General features: G+C 42.6%; 1 protein-coding gene across 1 annotated transcript in view; it reads left to right on the top strand.

The window, feature by feature from the left end:
* ciz1b (cdkn1a interacting zinc finger protein 1b) overlaps positions 1-21471 on the top strand; it is a 124546-nt gene that overhangs the window by 6366 nt on the left and 96709 nt on the right. The window lies entirely within an intron of this gene.

Here is a 21471-nt window from a genome sequence, read left to right as displayed (position 1 = left end):
AGGAATGGGCTAAAATTCCTCCAAGCCGGTCTGCAGGACTGATCAACAGTTACCGGAAACGTTTAGTTGCAGTTATTGCTGCACAAGGGGGTCACACCAGATACTGAAAGCAAAGGCTCACATACTTTTGCCACTCGCAGATATGTAATATTGGATCATTTTCCTGAATAAATAAATGACCAAGTAAAATATTTTTGTCTCATTTGTTTAACTGGGTTCTCTTTATCTACTTTTAGGACTTGTGTGAAAATCTGATTGTTTGAGGTCGTATTTATGCAGAAATATAGAAAATTCTAAAAGGTTCACGAACTTTCAAGCACCACTGTACCTCTAATGTGAACAAAGCACATACCTTGCTGCAGTGTCCAGCTTTGTGGCTTCAAAGGGAGTAGCTTATGCTAAGGGGCAACTCTAACTTCTGATGTAACCTAAAGCCTGATTGGTTGAAATTAATTTATGGGAATACAAACTGTCCCAAGTCTCCCAGTCCCAAGTTTTCTTACTCTCCCCAACAAAAACATTTTTCCCCTCTCTGCTAAGCCAGCTTTTACCACCTTGTATATTAATTCAGCATGAGTCTCTCTCTCTCTCTCTCTCTCACAGAATCTAGAGCAATGTGTCGGGGGGGAAGGAAAACAGTGTAATAATTGATAACTGATAAATGAATAATAATTGATTGTGTGATGACATCATAAGGGAGTGGAAATAACTAACCGGCCTTAAAAACAAGCAGGACTGTGATCGTTTTACTGTAGTTTGTGAAATAAACATTGTCAGGACTTTAAAGTGTTTACAGAGTGATTCTTTATACATCAAGGAATATGTCGATACCCATTTTGTTCCAGATTTAATCAAATTCCTGCTCCAAATGTAACTTTGGAAGTTTCACAGGTGTTTTACTACGGAATTCCTTCAGTGGATTTTACATCCAAATACACCAACATGTAGCCAATTCCATTTTCGGATTGATTAAATTATTTTGATTTACATAGACTGCGAAAGCCCTGCTTTTGGCTGTTAGGTTTAGACCTCATCATTTGTTTGTGTACAAAAATGGTGCGCATTGTAAAATAGGGAAAAACTTGCTTTTGGTGGCAATACAAAATTATTTTATCGGTTTTGCTCATCATGTATCATATATTTTAAATAAAAATCAAGAAATGTGTTTTTCAGGTAATACAACAGTTTTATTTTGTAGTTTTAATTGGTTATAAAGATCTGTGCAAATTTGTCTCTTGACAGTTCGTAAGCCGAACGTTTTCTAAAATGTTCCAACTTCCTAATAATGTATGGCTTCCATTGGTGTTGCTGCTATTATTGTTTTAATAAGAGTATGCTGATAAGTAATAAGAGGGTTGAGAGTACACTGTGTGCATTCTGGCTTCTGCTTCTCACTGGAGCTTTTTATTTTATTTTCCCTTTTTGTTTTTCTTTTGTGTTTGAGTAGTTTGAGGTTTTGTTTTTTTGTTTCAGTTTTGAGTGTTTTGTCCACCAGTTGTGGTGTAGCTCCGGACCCAGTTTTGGGCATCGGGTCCCTCCAGGCCTTGGTTCACCTTGAGTGATGCCTGTGCTTCTCGCTATGCACTGCAGTGAGCTCATTGCTCTTTTAACATCAGGGTTGTCCAGCGCTCTGTGTGGCAGTGCTTTGTGCTTGGCGCGGTGTTCCGAGCACTGTTGCTCGGTGGCGTCGCAGCGGATGTGCAGGTGGTTTGGGACATGCCAGTGCTCTGCGTAGTAGTGCTTCTGTGTTTGCTTTGTGGATCCATGGTGCGGTGTTCCAAGCAATGTTGCCCGGTGGCATCACGGCAGCTGTTCAGGCAGTATGGGGCACCTTTTAGTGGGACTGTGGCCACTACACCATTGGAATGACATCCTGACCTTCTTTTGGTAGACCCCCCCCCCCCCCCCCCCCCCAATAATCGTAAAGTGACCTTGGGTATGAGAGAGGTGCAGTTTAAATTATTATTTAAATTATTAATAATAATAATAATAATAATAATAATAATAATTAAGTTAAATATTTCTACATTTCAAAAATGTACCATCCACTGAAGTGGGGCATGGTCAGTGACTAGACTGAAGTGACTACCAGATAGTACCCAAGTTCCATGATTGCCCAGTTAATGGCCAAGGCTTTTCTCTCCACACCCGTGTACCTGTGGGGTACAGTTGACTGGCTGATGTACAGCACAGGATGCTCTTGTCTCTCCGGGACCTGAAAAAGTATGATACCCAGGCCTGTCTCCGATGCATCCAAATGGACGATGAAGGGCTGGTTAAAATCCAGGTTTTGGAGTACTGGGTGGTGGTGGTGAGGGCCTTCTTCAGGGCCTGGAATGCTTGCTCTGTCTTGCTCATCTACTGTACCTTGTTTGGTTCACCTCTTCTTGTCAGGTCAGAGAGGAGAGGCTACAGAGGAAAAATTAGGCATGGGCCTGCAGTAATACCAGGCCTGCTCCAGGAGGGCATGTACCTTTTGCTTCGTTGTATGCTGGAGGTACTTTTGAACTGCATCAGATTTCCTTGCCTGTGGTTTGAGCAGCTGACGTGATAGCCCAGGTACTGTGCCTCGGTCAGTCCCAGGTGGCACTTTCTGGGGTTAATAGTGAGCCCTGCCTTTCTTAGCTCTCCCAGGATGGCTTTGAGGTGGTGCAGGTGGTCAGCCCAAGTGGACAAATGAATGATGTGGTCCAAGTAGACTACCATGAATGCTTGGCGGGGGCACAGCACGATGTCCATGAGGCCCTGGAATGTTGCAGGTGCCCTGTGGAGGCGGAAGGGGAGGAACTGGTACTGACAATGGCCTAATGAGATGCTGAAAGCAGTTTTGGGTCAGGCATGGGGCGTCTGAGCCACCTGCTAGTAGCATTTAGCAAGGTCAAGGGTGGATATAAAATGGGCTCTCCCCAGATGATCAGTCAAGTTGTCCACCCTGGGCAAGGGGTAGCTGTCAAAATCTGACCCTCCGTTGAGCGTCCTGAAATGATTACACAGTTTTAGACTCCCATCGGTCTTGGACACCACTACAATAAGGCTTGACCAGGGGCTGGTGGACTCTTCAAAGACCCTGTCCCACAGCATTCGAGCCACTTTCTCCTCTAGTGACTGCAGGCCTCTGGGATGCAGTAGGTGTGCTAATTTCTACCCCAGGTGAGGATTTTGATGTCATATTGGATCAGGTGGGTCCAACCTGGTTCTGCTGAGAAAACATTTCCAAACTGATCTAGTAATTCTCTCAGTTCTTAACGTTGTCGGGCTGTGAAGTCTTTGCCTTGCTGGACCAGGACGTACCCCAGTGGTTTTACTGTACTGTCGCTTTCATTTTTGTACTTTTCACTTTCGCTTTCCTTTTTCCGTTTTTTTTTCCCGTTTTTTTTCTCTTTCTTTTTTCGGAAGAACGCCGAGACCGGAAGCTTTCTTTTTCTCTCCTCCTGTGTAAAGTCCACAAGCGGAGGCCATCTGATCTGCTTTAATATGAACAGATCTTCATTTAAGGTACGTGAATCTTTTCATCATGGCACACCTTCAGCCTGTTCAGTGTGCTGAGTGCAGGATGTTTAGTCATTCTTCCTCCGTCACTAGCGATAGCTCTATTAGCTTTACTTGTGATAAGTGCAGATTAGTTAGCTCTCTGACGGAGAAGATTGCAGTGCTAGAAGCGCGTGTCCAGGCTTTAGAGCAGGTTAGTGAGCGTGAGAACAGTATAGTTTCTGTTAGGGAAAGTCTGGACGCCCTAGGTGGAGTTAGTAATCCCCCAACTCCGGCATTAGAGCCCTTACAGCAGGGCGAATGGGTGACGGCTCGGCGGCATAAGCGTAGAGCCAAAGCTACCGCTGAGGCTCGCCCACGGGAGCACCACTCCTCTCCGCGTCACGTGTCAAACAGGTTTGCTCTCCTTAGTGATGCACCCACTGAGAAACCTGAAAGAGCTCTGGTTATAGGGGACTCTATCATACGGCACGTGAAATTAGCTCAGCCTTTAGGGGCACCAGCAGCTTTAGTCAGGTGTATACCGGGAGCCAGGGCGCCGGACATAGCAGGTAATCTTAGGGTCCTAGGCAAGCACAGGATCTCAAAGATAGTTATCCATGCAGGAGCTAATGATATACGCCTTCGTCAGTCTGAGGTTACTAAGAGTAACTTTGTAGAGGTGTTTAAATTAGTGAAGGCGATGTCCGATGCTGTAGTATGCTCTGGCCCCATCCCAATGCGGCGTGGCAATGTAGCTTACAGCAGGTTATGGTCGCTGAACTGCTGGCTGTCCAGGTGGTGCTCTGAAAACAGTGTGGGCTTTATAGATAATTGGGCTAATTTTGAAGGCACTGCTGGCCTGTTAGGGCGGGACGGTATCCATCCCACTCGGGAAGGTGCTGCTCTCATTTCCTGCAGCATAGGTCATAGTCTCAGAACAGGCCTAGTTAATTTCTGACAATCCAGAGCCAAGGCCAGGGAGCAGACGAACAGGCTAAACCGACTGTCTGCTAGCTGCACAGAGTCGTCACTCAGGGTCCACTACATCGAGACTGTGTCTGTTCCCCGAGCTCAACAAAAAGGTAGAAATTCTCAGAGAGTTTGTTCTAGTAACCTAATCAAGATAAAATTAGATCATACTGACTGTACAGCTGCTGCCAGCACCTTTGATCTAAAGGTGGGGCTATTAAATATTAGATCTCTTGCATCTAAAGCGCTAATGGTTAATGAACTCATTACTGATCAGGAGTTTAATGTACTGTGTTTAACAGAAACATGGATTAAGCCAAATGAATATATAGCATTAAATGAAGCGAGTCCTCCTGGATACAGTTATATACACCAGCCTTGTCTAACTGGCAGAGGAGGAGGCGTCGCGGTTATTTATAACGATTATCTAGGTGTAACACACAAACCTGGTTATAAATTTAATACATTTGAAGTTCTTCATACTCATATAATGTATGTAGCCTCGAAAAATAAGTCTACCCAGTTAATTCCATTGCTTATTATTTACAGGCCCCCGGGGCCATATTCTGAGTTTCTTTCTGAAATTGCAGATTTTATCTCAGATCTGGTTATTTCCTTAGACAAAGCTTTAGTTGTCGGAGATTTTAATATTCACTTCGATAACCCAGAAGACCCTTTAAAAACAGCATGTGTCCATCTTAGATTCAGTCGGGATTAAGCAGAATGTCATAGGACCGACCCATAATGCAGGGTCTCCGCGGATCCTTAAAAAGTCTTAAAAAGTCTTATTTTTAATATGTGTTTTTTAAGGTCTTAAAAAGCATTATATTTCGCTATTTTTTGAGCTATGGTATTAAATTTCACATGGGAGGTATTAAATTTCATCCGGGTAGCCTACGGTAAATGAAAAAAAAAAACATATGTCTGGATTTTTTTTCCACGCTAACGTTATTTATTCAACCAGCGTCGTTTGTTATCAAGATGCTGAACAAGTAGCACAAGAGCCGTTGTGTGTCTAGCACTAGTTCTAATAGCGCAGGAACCATGCCACAGGGGGCACTGTGTTCTTTTATCCATGTAGTAGAACCATTGAGAGTAGAGCAGACGAGGAAGAAGTGGTTGAACTTGAACATGAACGGAGATGGGGAAGTGTAAGTTTAGTAACAAGTGGCTTGAGGAGCCAAAATACAAAAGTTGGCTAACAACAGCAACTTCAGAATATGAAGCGAGATGTAAGGTATGTCGGAAAGACATCAAGTTAACAACAATGGGCTGTAAAGCCCTTGACGCTCACTCGAAAGGGGAAAAGCATATGTGCTATGCTGCTAGTCGGGCAACAACAGTCCCCATGCCAATGTTCGCCTCTACGGTCACAAAAAGTGCAACGCCAGCTTTAGCGTCTCCGGGTCCCAGCACAAGTGCTTTCGCGGCATTCGCCCCAACCGCTACGCTGAAGGCAGAAATACTGTGGGTTCTGCAGAAGATGCACTTATTTATTAAAAAAAATGCTCTGAACTTAACCTAGAGTGTGCTTTTTTTTTTTACTGTACGTATTTGTTCCGCGGTAGTGGTCTTATTTTTTATACTCAGTGGTCTTAAAATGGTCTTAAAAAGTATTATTTTTGCTGGTCAGAAATGTGCAGAGACCCTGATAATGGTGGTCACACCCTTGATCTAATACTAACATTCAGATTAAACGTAGACAATATAGTCATACTCCCACAGTCTGAAGTTATCTCAGATCATTGTCTCATCTCATTCAAAATATGTCTGAGTAATAATATATGCACCTCACCACGCTACTGTATTAAACGTACTTTCACGTCAACTACTGCACAGAGCTTTATAAATGATCTCCCAGAGCTGTCAACTTTGATTGGGTCACTGTCAGCCCCAGCAGAACTTGATCAGGCAACTGAATGCTTAGAGTCAACATTCCGCCATACTTTAGATAATGTAGCTCCTCTAAAAAGGAAAATGGTCAGAGACAAAAAATTAGCACCCTGGTATAATGATGACACTCGCACATTAAAACAGACCACTCGAAAATTGGAACGTAAATGGCGTCAAACAAAATTGGTAGTGTTCAAATTAGCTTGGAAGGAGAGCTTCCTGAAGTATAGAAAAGCTCTTAGTGCTGCGAGATCAACATATTTCTCCTCCCTCATAGAAGATAACAAAAATAATCCTAGATTCCTATTTAATACTGTAGCAAAATTAACCAGGAATAAGTCCACTATCAACACATGCACACCTGCAGTATGTAGTAGCAACGACTTCATGAATTTTTTTAATGACAAAATTGAGAATATCCGACAAAAAATTCAAACTACTAATTTAAGGTTAGACAATGAAAGTGACCTTGTAGTTAACAATATAACTGTATCAGATCATCAGTTAGAATGTTTTACTCCCCTAAAAGAAACTGAATTACTTTCATTAATCTCTACATCAAAAGCCTCAACTTGCGTACTAGATCCCTTACCGACACATCTATTCAAACAGATAATGCCTGGAGTAATTGAACCGCTTCTAAAAATAATAAATTCTTCTCTTATGATTGGCTATGTACCCAAGTCCTTTAAACTAGCAGTTATCAAACCCCTGATTAAAAAACCTGACCTTGATCCCTGTCAGCTGTCCAATTATCAGCCAATATCAAACCTCCCCTTTATCTCCAAGATCCTTGAAAAAGCTGTGGCACAGCAGTTATGCTCATATTTACATAGGAATAACATCCATGAAATGTATCAGTCAGGATTTAGACCTCATCGTAGCACAGAGACAGCACTGGTTAAAGTAGTGAACGACCTACTGTTGGCGTCTGATCAGGGCTGTGTCTCACTACTTGTGTTGCTTGACCTTAGTGCAGCATTTGATACCATTGATCATTCCATTCTTCTGGATAGACTAGAAAATGTTGTGGGAGTTAAGGGAATGGCCCTCTCCTGGCTCAGGTCTTATCTAACTGATCGTTATCAGTATGTTGATATAAATGGTGATATTTCTAGACGTACCGAGGTAAAGTTTGGTGTTCCACAAGGTTCTGTCTTGGGTCCACTGCTTTTTTCTCTATATATGTTACCTCTGGGCGATATTATTCGTAAACATTGTATTAGTTTCCACTGTTATGCTGATGACACACAGTTGTATGTCTCTGCAAAACCTGATGAGAGACACCAGCTTAATAGAATTGAGGAATGTGTTAAGGACATTAGACACTGGATGCTTATTAATTTCCTTCTGCTTAACTCTGACAAGACTGAAGTACTTGTGCTAGGACCACATACAGCTAGAAGTAAGTTTTCTGATTACACAGTAACTCTGGATGGCCTTTCTGTTTCTTCACGTGCAGCAGTAAAAGACCTCGGAGTGATTATTGACCCCAGTCTTTCATTCGAAACTCACATTGATAACATCACCCGGATAGCTTTCTTTCATCTCAGAAATATTGCAAAGATAAGAAATTTAATGTCATTGCATGATGCAGAAAAACTAGTCCATGCTTTCGTTACCTCCAGGTTGGATTATTGTAATGCCTTACTGTCTGGATGTTCCAATAAGTGCATAAACAAGCTCCAGTTAGTTCAAAATGCAGCAGCAAGAGTCCTTACTAGAACTAGAAAATATGACCACATCACGCCTGTCTTATCCACACTGCATTGGCTCCCAATCAAATTTCGTATTGATTATAAAATACTACTATTGACCTTTAAAGCACTAAATGGTCTTGCACCACAGTACCTGAGTGAACTTCTGCTCCTCTATGACCCGCCACGCCTACTTAGATCAAAAGGTGCAGGCTATCTGCTGGTACCTCGTATAGTGAAGGCTACATCAGGGGGCAGAGCCTTTTCTTACAAAGCCCCACAGTTATGGAACAGCCTTCCAAGTAATGTTCGGGAATCAGACACAGTCTCAGCATTTAAGTCTAGGCTGAAAACATATCTGTTTAGTCAAGCCTTTTGTTAATGGTGTTTATGAGGTAAAGGAGTAGATCTGGAGGGTCCTCAGACATAGAGTGTTTTGGTAAACTGGGATGTATGGATGCTGTCAGTCCCCACTTGCTTGCTCACTCGAGTTTGTTGACGGTGTAGTGGCTAGCTGCTTTATGTCCCGGGGCTCCCTCATGCCTGTGTTACCTTCTGGCTCTCTCCTTTTAGTTATGCTGTCATAGTTAGTTGCCGGAGTCCCTGCTTGTACTCGGTGCAATATGTATACTGTTCCTACTTATTCAGGTGACATTGGGCATACCTAACCACCTGTGTTTTCTTTCCCTCCCCCCCACCCCAAATCTGTCCCTCTGAGTTACATGGAGTCAACAGGAAATCTTTTGGTGGAGAGGGTGGAGACCTCGACTGGCTATCGTACCCTGCAGGGAATCGGCCGTCAGACATTCTGTCGCATGTCCCAGACCCGGTGAAATGTAACTGAATTGTCTTGGCCAGCCCTAACGGTCCCATCTGCATCTCATCATTGCTGAGGAGTGTGCTCCCATCACCCAATCAAGCATCCAGCCAGAGCAGGTCATGATATATTTTACCATATTAACATGCCATTGTTGTGTGTTATGCCTGATGTAAAGACTCTCGTCTCTGCGAGCCTACCACACAGATTTAATACTTGTCATTTTTAGGGCATACCTAACAACGTGTTTTCTTTCTCTCTCTCTCTCCCCCCCCCCCCCATCTGTCCCTCTGAGTTACATGTTGATCCTGGGATTGAGATGCTGGCCTCTTCTGCCCCTCGGACCTGCTTGATCCATCCTGGTGCCCTGTGTCTGGTCGGAGTTTTATCGCCCCACTCCTGTGAAGGACGGCCCCATGAGGACAGTTGAGGGTTATACCTGTTAAAACTGTTAATATTCTAGTCAGGCTGTCTGTTGTTGCCCAAATGAGGATGGGTTCCCTTTTGAGTCTGGTTCCTCTCGAGGTTTCTTCCTCATGTCGTCTGAGGGAGTTTTTCCTTGCCACCGTCGCCACAGGCTTGCTCATTGGGGATAGATTAGGGATAAAATTAGCTCATGTTTTGTCGTTCAAATTCTGTAAAGCTGCTTTGCGACAATGTTTATTGTTAAAAGTGCTGTACAAATAAACTTGATTTGATTTGATTTTACAGAAGTGTGGGCTGAGTGTGTTGGGAGAGGCTCAATCCATTGTTTCAGCAGATTTATGTCATGGGTTTATGTAGGTTTCCTCTTATCAGGTTATTGTAGATAGTGGTTGACTGGGCTGACATGCTCAGACGTGGTGAAGGGGCCTTGCCAGCGCGTGAGCAACTTGCAGTTTGCTGCTGGCACAAGTAGTTGGATGTGATCACTGGGTGGATCTCTTGGAGCTGGGTGGAGCAGTTGTAGACTCTGCTATGCTTGGCCTAGGCTTTGAGCATGTGTTGGTGGATGATGGGGGGCCATCTTGTCGATGTGGTCTTGCACCTTTACATGCTCAGTGGTAGTGTGAAATGGGGATGGCTGCTCTTCCCTGGCCTCCTTTGCCACATCCAAGAGCCTCTAGGGCCTTCTTCCGAACAGGAGCTTGAATGTTGTGAACCCCATTAATGCTTTGTGGGGTTTCTCGAACTGCAAACAGGAAGTATATGGGAAAAGGAGGTCCCAGTTCCTGCCATCCTCATCCACCTTATGCCACTTCATGCCTCTTCAGTGTCTGTCTGAACTGCTGAACCAAGCCATCGGTCTGGTGGTGTTAAACTGAAGTGTGGATCTGCTTGACTTGCATCAACTGGCATACATTTGTTAAGGGTGTACCTTGGACTATAAGTAGGTCTTTTGGGACACTTGGGGAAAGGGACCTACCAGATCCATGCCCACTCTCTTGAAAGGGATTTTGATAATGGGCAGAGGCATAAACAAGGCAGGTGCTGGTCTTTTTGGGTCAGTGCTCTGTCACTGGGAGCAATGCTAGCAGAAGTTATTCACCCTGGTATTCATCCGCAGCAAGAGGAATTGGTCCCGAATCTTCTCCAGGTTGTTTTGGCCTGCGACATGGCTACTTGGAGGATGGGAGTGGACTTGGGTGCATCACAAAGTCTACTTTTGAGCAGGGGACCACCAGCAAGTGCATGAAGTGGTATAGGAGGGCATGGCAGACTGCTTAAGATATATGCGAGAACCTTTAAATAAATTTCTGAGTGGATAGTATCTCCATCCTTGACTCTTGTATGCTGCATAAATGGGAATAAAAATATATTTGAGAGTTAAAATTGACCGCAAAGTTGGCATTCAAGCGGCCGGGCTGAGCCAGCCAGCCCTGAGTGCGTAACGTCACAGCAGGAACCGGTTTTAAGGCCAAGGCCTTTGACCGCTATATACCAAAGTCATATATAAATAAAAATTTATGGTAAAAGTAAGAAATACTGTTACCGACTTGCTTAAAGCAGATACGCAGAACCACGGCCTCACTTTTGTTTATAAATGCCTTGAGACCTCAAGAATGGCACAAGAATAATTTTAAGCGTTAACAATAAACCTAATATAGTAATTTTTACAATTAAAGTGATTTTATATAGGTAGTGGTCTGAGTGAATGACCTTGATGTCTGCAACGTCACAGCAGGCAGTCAATTGGGCTCATCACCATTTCCGCAATACTAAAACACCAGAGCTGACTGCAACTCTGATCCTCCATTTTAAGTTATCACCATGCCACGTAGATGTCACGACAGAAGGTGGCTTTACGTTGCATTCATGGCCCAAGAATGTTCAAACTGCAAAGATTTGGATGCGTTTTGCGAGAAGTTCACGGGCACGTTGGGCACCTACGAAGTGGTTTCTCCTCTGCTCTGCACGTTTTACTGAAGACTCGTACGAGACCTCTGATCTGTTGAGGAGCGTTGGCTATCAGCCCATATTGAAAGAGGGTGCAGTATCAATTAAATAACACTACAAGAAAAGGAAAGTATTTTTATTTATTTATTTTTATTTTTTAAAAAGGAAAGTAAGTTCAGTTCCACCAGTTCTCCTGGAGTGTGAGCCGAGGGTTGTTGGCAAAACCCAGGACGGGATGGGACATATCGCTTGGGCAGTGAACTCCCCGCGGTTGTTGCTAAAACCGGTGACGTCTCGTCCCGGGTTTTAGTAATTGCCTGAGCTGAGCAGTAATGGTGGAGTACTCAGTATGGACACAGTGTTTCCCACAGAAATTTTGGAGACTATGGGGACAGCCCATGGGGGGGGTTGTTTAGCGTGTGGCGCGCGTGTCTGGTTGAATTGCAGGGGTGCGCGGGGGTTGTTTTAGCCTACTAATACCACTAAACTAAGACTAACAAAGAACAAATTCGGTGGTATTGGTTATGCACCTTGTATTTTATTTTAGCATGTTGCTACAGAGGGCAGTCCTACAAGAAGAACATATTACAGATAGCAACCAAACCAAAAATCCTACAATACTTCACACCCTGAACTCCTACAAAAAGTCCTACAAAACAAGGACTTCTAGCTCTGCTGTATGTCAAAAGTGACCCTGACAAATGCCTGCCCTATTTACAAAGACCACACCTTGCACTTGTGCATTTGATTTTTCTTGGCTTTGAGGAAAAAAAAAAAGAGTTCGAGTGCCCTTTCATAATTTATATCTTCTGGTTGTGGCCCGTTAATGGAAATCCTCAAGCAGGCGGCCAGGTGCTCTCCTTGCAGTCTGTTAAGAAGGTCTGTTTTGACCTAAAATGGCAAACAACTTGTTACTACAATGAGTCATGTGATTGTAGAGCTCACTCTGAAATATTTAAGTGAAAGTGAGATTGAACTTGGGTGGGATTTGAGCATAAAAACAATGGGTAAATGTAAATTGAAATTCACATCACTGGTGAATCAAAAACAATCACCAATTGAGATTCACATCAATCAAAAATGGTCAAATTCGAGTCAAGAAGTTAATTTAATTAAGGAGGTAACTAACATTACATTCTCTTAATTATGTGGCCTAATAGCTTCACCTTTAGAAGGTAGCCTATTAGAAAAGGCTAAAAATAATTTAACATCTTCCGTCTCACCAGTAACAAATCGTGTTAAGGCTACTAGCACTAATTCTCAAAAGTGGCATTGAAGTTTGCTCTCTGTTAGAATAGACTACTTTTTCCCTTTTAACATGTACATGCAGACCTAGATTAGTTTATCACTGCTGTCACTTCACGTTTCCATCACTTGGATAGACTGCGCACATACAATGTCAAGCGGGAAGCACTTCGCCGGTGAATTTGGAAACAACCTGATCCTGGTAGGATGATAAAATTAATTTGACGAATTAGATAACTATGTAGGGGTAACTAATATTGCCTCAAAATAGCCTACTGTTGCCTTACAGAAAAGATAGGTTTGCCAGTACGAAATGGACAAAGTAATTTTACTGAAACAGTATTGTTTCAGTGTATACTTGTCATCCATCAATGCGCTCTCCATACGCCTATAAAGCACAATAGCATAGCCTAAATGTCACCTCCTCAATCGTGTCAAAGGCTACATAAAGTTGTATAAACTTACCTTAACATGTAGATGCAGACAGGATGTAGCTTATCAGAGTTGTCTCCTCATGCTGTCTCAGATAGGCAACGCACGCAATGTCAAGCCGGGTGCGTCAGTGTCTCCGTGCGTGGGCGGGCAGGCGGGCGCGGACTGAGACTATGGTGGCCCAAATTAAACTATGGCGGGGCGCCATAGTCTCGTTAATGTGTGGGAAACACTGGGACAAAATAGAGAATGAGTGGAGCAGCCATCTGATTTCTCTGCTGGATATTGCTACCATCTCACCCTTAGGCCACTCATTTTTGATTTTTAGGTTCACGGATCCGCCGACGTGAGATAAAAACTACCGCTGAAAAAATAAAAAGTCTATGTGTACTTTTATTTTTATTTGAACCGCCGAAACTTGCAATTAGTAGATTAATGATTTTTTTTTTGACAACGTAATAGCTTCCTTGTAACAGCATTATATACCCAGTACTAATAGATCTACTGCATTCGGTGGGAAAATTCCCACTGGTAATACGAGTATACATTTGCGTTCGGTACATATCCTACCATGGTCACGGTGTGCAACAATCTAACCGCAGATGACTTGCAAAGGGTCAAGGTCGGTATCGGAAAAAAGCCTTTCCCAGTTAACACTGGGGAATAATGTTGTAAACACTGTTCGTTGTAAATTTCCGACTGGGATACTGGCAATTACCATTGGGAAGTTGCTTATCGAATTCACCAGCGTGATGACAAAATGGCTTCAGTCAGTTCCGATCGTTATGTCAGCATTTCATGCGGAGATCGCAAATCGTTTCATCGAGTGGATTTGTTAAGTGGACAGAACGTCGGTGAATACATATCGCAAGAATTAAATGTAAGCAAAGAAATGATAAAATGTGTGTACGCTTCCACGAATGAGGGTAGATCCGATACCGGTACTAGAGCAGTGCTCGACATGCCAGTGGTAACCTTAGTCAGAGACTTTGACTGCTCCTATATTACTGTTGAGCTTGAAGAAGACGGAGACAGCACAGGCGCTATCGAATGTGAACTGGACGTCAGACATCTGTCAGCACTCGATGTGCTCATGGCAGCATCACGCTCATACGACCACTTGCCTTCACAGAAGTAAGTACTGCCTGGGAATACTAATCAGTGATCAAAACCATTCACTATATATCTATAACTTAGTACAAGCATTATATTTTTCTAATACAAATTAGACCTAGATGGTCTAAATATGAAAGCCTGGCAATAATTCAACGTGTTATCGCTCAGTAAATATTGTAATGTTTAATATATTATAGCAGGGCAAATGCCCCAGACCGGCCAGGATAGGCCGTCATAAGGGGACATTATGCCCAACTTTTTATTTTCTGAATAGAATTTAGAAATACCCCCATCCGGTTTCTCCCAAATCTGCAGGTAATTTCATCTCCTAATTAAAAATGCCTTGAGTCCATACTGCTAAATCAGTTTTATATTTAAAATAAACACATTAAATCTTCAATATAACTCCGGTAAAATATTTTTGATATTATTCATGATTTTAATATGAAATATTGATATTTAGGAAAACATAATTTGGATAATATAAGGTAAATATACAGGTATGGTAGGTTTTTTTCTTGTATTGGTGATGGTAGCAATCCTATCTAGTGTTGGTTTTAAACACAAGCTTGCATGTAGTACTAGTCTGTAGATGGAATGACAATGTCTATATAGAAATATATACTTACATACATATACACTGATTCTATGAAATACATGAATTTACATATCAAATATTGATAGCTCATGTACACTGCTATTGAATATTTGCTATTTTGATATTTGTGTTAAGTATAACTGTAGTGACTGTGTGTGTGTGTGTGTGTGTGTCTTTAATTTATTTTATTTTCTAATCCCGACATTGAAAATTTGCCATTTGAAAAAAAAGAAAAAACAGACATTGACACTTTTTTTTTTATTTTTATTTCGACCGACATACTCTAAAATGTGTTGAAAAAATCCGTGAACCTAAAAATAAAAAATGAGTGGCCTTACGTGGAAGAAGCGAATGAACAGGGAACTGAACGAGCAACTGAAAGGCAGATGGTTTTAAAACAATCGGCCACAAGGTCGGCCTTCAAGAAGCGAGAACACAGACGGGTAAGCTCCAACTCTCATTTGGAGACAAAACAACACTTGTTTGCCTGCATTTAGATTAATGCATGTAACTTGTATTGTGTATTTAAGTTACTGGTATAATTTATTTAATTTGCTTCAGAATGTGATTCTCAGGTCATCTGATTATTTAATTAGCCTTTTACGTTTTATCAGTGAAAATGCATGCATGTACATGTGTGTTGCATAAGTTATAACACCCATCCTGTTTTAATGAGAGTCAAACCACAATCAATTTAGACAAATCAGTCTTAGTTGAGCAAGTCGGTAACAGTATTTCTTACTTTCACCATAAATTTTTATTAATATGCAGGGCTCGAAATTCGCGGTGGTCCGGTTGCCCGAGGTGACTTAATTTGTCATTTGGCGGGTAATTCCTGTCACTAGCCAGCCCGGCTGGCTAGTTGAAAATAAAAAAATATATATGAAGCGAAGATTCAGACTAGGGCTGTGCGATATATCGAATATACTCGATATTTCCGAAAATTCTGTGTGAGATACATAAAATTATTATATTGTAACTATCGAGTATTTTATGGTCATCTGCCGACTTGCGTTTGTTTCGTGTTTGTTGCGTTTGTTTAAAACCTTTTCCGGTGGTTTTCTCCCTGTCCCTCAGGCAGTAACATGAGAGGCTGCCTAAGGGTAAAAAAAACAATGTCACGCACTCGCCAACCAATCCTGGGCGACATCTAGGTGCTGAATGGAACGTGTTGCCAGATTGGGCGGTTTTAAGTGCATTTTGGCGGCTTTTGAACATATTTTGGGCTGGAAAACGTCAGCAGTATCTGGCAACACAGCCGTGCAATCGCTGGTGTTGCATAGGCTACCGTGTAAGCTCTGTCAATTTCAGCAACAAATTAAAAATGGAAGCGGATGAATTGGTTCCTAAAAGAACTAGTAAGGGGTCAGTCATCTGGCATTTTTTTGGATATCGTGAGGAGGACGTGGAACAGCAAATGCCAGTTTGTAAAGTGTGCAAAAAAAAAAAACAGTATCAAAATACTCGGGTCTTGAAATAAATGCACATTAGTCATGAACAATGGTAACTACTCTCTTTTGTGTTATTTTTGACAGACGTAAAATTCATACATGAACAAATTTTGGCGAGTTGATTTTCTGTTTGGCTAGTTACTTTGGAAGGTAACTAGTCCGGCTGGCTGGTGAAAAAATATATGAATTTCGAGCCCTGATATGACTTTAGTCTATAGCTGTCAAAGGCCTCGGCCTTAAAATCGCTTATCGCTGTGACGTCATGCACTCAGGCTGGCTGGCTCGGTGGGGCAGCTTGAATGCCAACTTTGCGGTTGATTTTAACTCGTGTGTGTGTGTGTGTGTCAGTCATATATATGTGTGTGTGTGTGTATGTGTGTGTGTGTATATATATATATATATATATATATATATATATATATATATATATATATATATATACACACACACACACACACACACACACACACACACACACACACACGTACGTGTGTGTGTGTATATATATATATATCTCATCTCTAGCCGCTTTATCCTGTTCTCCAGGGTCACAGGCAAGCTGGAGCCTATCCCAGCCAACTACGGGCGAAAGGCGGGTATAAAATATTTATTTATTCCCATTTATGCAGCATACAAGAGTCAAGGATGGAGATACTATCCACTCAAATTTATTTAAAAATAAAGGTTCTGCGTATCTGCTTTAACTAAGACTGATTTGTCTTCATTGATTGTGGGTTGACTTTCATTAAAACAGAATAGGTGTTTATAACTAATGCAACATACATGTACATGCATGCATTTTCACTGATAAAACGTAAAAGGCTAATTAAATAATCAGATGAACTAAGACAATCACATTCTGAAGCAAATTAAATAAATCTTATACTGGTAACTTAAACACACGATACAAGTTACATGCATTAATCTAAATGCAAGTAAACGAGTGTTGTTTTGTCTCCAAATGAAAGTTGGAGCTTACCCGTCTGTGTTCTCGCTTCTTGAAGGCCGATCTTGTGGCCAATTGTTTTGAAACCATCTGACTTTCAGTTGCTCGTTCAGTTCCCTGTTTATTCGCTTCTTCCATGTAAGGGCAAGATATTGCCGCTGAGGCAAGCATATCCAGTGGAGAAATCAGATGGCTGGTCCACCCATTCTCCATTTTCTCCATATGAAGTACCCCGCCGTTACTGCTCGGCTCAGGCAATTGCTAAAACCCGGGATGGGACGTCACCGGTTTCAGCAACAACCGCAGGGAGGTCCCTTCCCGAGCGATAATGTCTCGTCCTGGCCCGGGTTTTAGCAACAACCCTCGGCTCACGCTCCAGGAGAACTGGTACAACTAAACTTGCTTTCTTTTTCTTGTAGTTTTCTTTTCCTTTAATTGTTGGTACTGCACACTCTTTCAATACGGGCTTATAGCCAACGCTCCTCAACAGATCAGAGGTCTCGTACGAGTCCTCAGTAAAATGTGCAGGGCAGAGGAGAAACCACTTCGTAGGTGCTCAATGTGCCCCTGAACTTCTTGCAAAACGCGTCCAAATCTTTGCAGTTTGAACGTTCTTGGGCCATGAATGCAACGCAAATCCACCTTCTGTCGTTTTGCTGCACCCGCCAGCAACACATCTATATGGCATGGCGATAAATTAGCTCAAAATGGAAGCTTCAAGTTGCAGTCAGCTCTGTGTTTTAGTATAGCAGAAATGGTGATGAGACCGATAGCCTTCCTGCGGTGATGTCACAGATGTCAAGGTCATTCACTCAGACCGCTACCTATATGAATCATTTTAATTGTAAAAATTTACTGTATTAGATTTATTGTTAACACTTAAAACTATTCCTATGCCATTCTTGAGGTCTCAAGGCATTTATAAACAAAAAGTGAGGCCATGGTTCTGCGTATCTCCTTCAAACACATTGAGTGAGAGCTCCTTGGGGAACATGGGCAAATCTCTTGCTCAGAGGAGAGGAACTGGGCGTTCAGGAACCACACCAATGGTTAGTTTCCACTCGCCTTACTCATTGCCAATCCAGATATGCAGGGCTCGAAATTCATATACTTTTTCACCAGCCAGCCGGACTAGTTACCTTCCAAAGTAACTAGCCAAAATTTGTTCATGCATGAATTTTACTTCTGTCAAAAATACTACAAAAGAGAGTAGTTACCATTGTTCATGACTAATGTGCATTTATTTCAAGACCCGAGTATTTTGATACTGTTGTTAAATACATAAATGAGAACACCACAGAGCACCATAATATAATATCAACAAATAATAATATATTGGAAAACTTGGCAAGTTGGTGCATGAGTATTGAAAACAAATGTACTTACTATCATGAATATAGCACCCAAAAATGTCCCACATGCTTTCTGTATTTAACCATTTATGAGAGAGAAAGCATTAGGAGCTTCATATTGACTAGGAATCAACTTGAAAAAAATGAATTATTCCATAAAAATCGTATCACAGCCAAGGCCTACCCTGCTCCCACGTTTGCTTATAAGTCCTTTGTCGTTTCTCCTTCTCATACGCTTTATCGGCGGCCTTTTTCTCCTCTTCAGACCAAGGTTGCTTTGTCCCCGTCTCTGGCGGTTTCTGTACACCTTTCAGAAAATTCCACATCGCAACGTAGCTTTGGCAGATGTAGATGTAAACAACAACAAAAACACGTGTTTAAATGGGCGATAATGTGGCCACATCTATTGAATTTGATAACGTGATTACTGCGATATTCAACAAGATGCGTTGTATGCATGCACAGTAGTGAAAAAAAAACGACAGCCTGACTCATACACGATATGATTCGGAATTCTTCGGTATTTTCCGTCCTGCCAATAAATGCATCGATTAACACAGACACGGCACACGCTTAATATGTGGCGGCTTTAGTTGACGGTGTGTCTGAATTAGGGCTGTGCGATATAGGGGGAAAAAATGAATATCCTGATACATTTTCTCCATTTCACGATATACGATATAGAGCCCTGCACTCCTGCGGGAGTACCGCGGGACCCGACGCAAAGCAGTGCGGCGCGGGACAAATTTTGAAAGCTCAGTGCGGGCGCGGGCGGGAGGGTGAGGTGATAAGCTGCAGTCCCGCTAACTAAAAACGTGTTTAAAATAAAATTTATAAATTATTAATTTATGTCTATCATATATAATTTGTGCTGGATATTTTATTTGGCATTAATAAGAACATTTTAAGATGCCTAAATTTACGGATGTGGTCTAATCTTGCGTACATTTCCGATTCCTTTCCACTCTTCCGTGTTTGAGATCTCCGATCATGGCAGAAGAGCAGAGCTCCTCTAGTGAAGCTCACAACAGGTATCTCTGTAAAGCCTCAGCTGCGCATGCTGCCTGGCAACGCGCACCCTCGCTACATGCGCTAGGTGAAGGATCGGTCAGTGGAGAGCTCAGCTAAGCTCAGCATGTTTAATTCCCCAAGCCAATGACAAGAACTTTCGTGAGAAATAACGCGAACATCTGCATCATGAGGGATTTGCGGGCGGGAGCGGGACAAAATATGGCAGGCGGGAGCGGGACTGAAAATCATAATTCTTTGCGGGAGCGGGCAGGAGCGGGACTGAAAATTCTGTCCCGCGCAGACCTCTAATACGATATATTGAAATCTCCTCTAAAGGACCCCATGAAATCTAACTTACGCTTTACTGTTTTCATTACAATCCCTGCAGATTAAATAACACTCTTGGTTAACTTTACAGGTGGTTTTCAACAACACATTTTAAATTTTCATGTTCGTGATTAATCACAATTGAGTTGAAATAAGACTGTAGCACAAACTGAAAAAAATCTTGAAAATTGCAACATATGGGGTGGCTTTGGAGAACGAGGCCGCTATGGTCATTTGTTTAGTTTGTGGGTGGGTTTTAGCTTATGGGCAAGTAGTTCGGAGTTTAAGAGACTCTTCATACTGTACCGGGTGCGTTTTCAGGTGATGGAACATATTTGTAGTGCTGCTGCCTTTCGTGATGACAATTTTTTTGCACACTTTACAAACTGGCATTTGCTGTTCCATGTCCTCCTCGGGATATCCAAAAAAATGCCAGAAGACTGACCCCTTACTAGTTCTTTTAGGAACCAATTCGTCCGCTTCCATTTTTAATTTGTCGCTGAAAATGACAGAGCTTACACGGTAGCCTATGCAACACCAGCGATTGCACGAACCGAGTCAGCGCTGTAAACCAAAACTAGAAAATCTTCCTGCAAGTTCCTTTCAGCACCTAGATGTCGCCTGGGATTGGTTGGCGAGTGTGTGACTTTTTTTTTTTTTACCTAGGCAGCCTCTCACGTTACTGCCTGAGGGACAGGGAGAAAACCACCGGAAAAGGTTTTAACCAAACACAACAAACACGAAACAAACGCAAGTCGGCAGATGACCATAAAATACTCTATAGTTACAATATAATAATTTTATGTATCTCACACAGAATTTTCGGAGATATATCAAGTATATTCGATATATCGCACAGCCCTAGTCTGAATCTTCGCTTCATATATATATATATATATATATATATTTTTTTAATTTTCGACTAGCCAGCCGGGCTGGCTAGTGACAGGAATTACCCACCAAATGACAAATTAAGTCGCCTCGGGTGACCGGACCACCGCGAATTTCAAGCCCTGCAGATATGGGTGGTGGCTATCTCTTCTGTGTCTCCATGCATGCAGGTGACCTTGACTGTGCTGCTGTGCCCTGCAGCCTCAGATAGCATGGTGGGTTGAAGCAGCGTGATAGTACTGCCAGAGTCGAGTAAGGTTTGCACTAGCTGTCCCCTTATCTGCACAGGGGTGCTTGGAAGGTGAGGATTCTGAGGGAAATGGACTACACAGCCAGCAAGCCACAGCTTCTTGGCTGGGGCAGGCGATGGTGGTTCGGGAGCGGTAGACATAGCTTTGTCGAGGAGTGACAGGAAGCATGATGGCCGCAGGGGTGCCTTCAAGGCTTGAAGGTAGCCCAGGTGGGGGTCTGAAGGGACCTGTTGTGAGTCTGGTGGACATTCAGTGCTTCTTGTTTGTAGATCTTCAGCATGGTGAGGGTGCACTCCATGGCCCTATCCAGCTCCACAAGAGTTTTGGGAACCCTCATTCCCACAGCCATGCACTCTGCAGGTGGCAGCGCCCGGAGGACCCGATCCATGGCGACCCGCTTTGCGACTTGTGTGGCTGAGTGCTATTTGGGCTACAGCCATCTTTTGGTGGTTCATGGCAGGATGCCCATCTGGCTGCAAGGGTTGATGTCAGCCCAGCGGTGGGATTCCAATGAGGCTTGGCAGGCGGAGAACCCGCAGTACCCCAGGATTTGCTCTTTCAGGAGTGGGTAATCCTTTGCCGAAGCCACTGGGAGTCTGTAGTTGGCTAACAGGACTTTTCTAGTCAG

This window comes from Neoarius graeffei, chromosome 24 (assembly GCF_027579695.1).
Source record: "Neoarius graeffei isolate fNeoGra1 chromosome 24, fNeoGra1.pri, whole genome shotgun sequence".
NCBI lineage: Eukaryota > Metazoa > Chordata > Actinopteri > Siluriformes > Ariidae > Neoarius > Neoarius graeffei.
The sequence above is the reverse complement of the archived record's forward strand: the minus strand, read 5'-3'. Positions and strand labels throughout refer to the sequence as shown.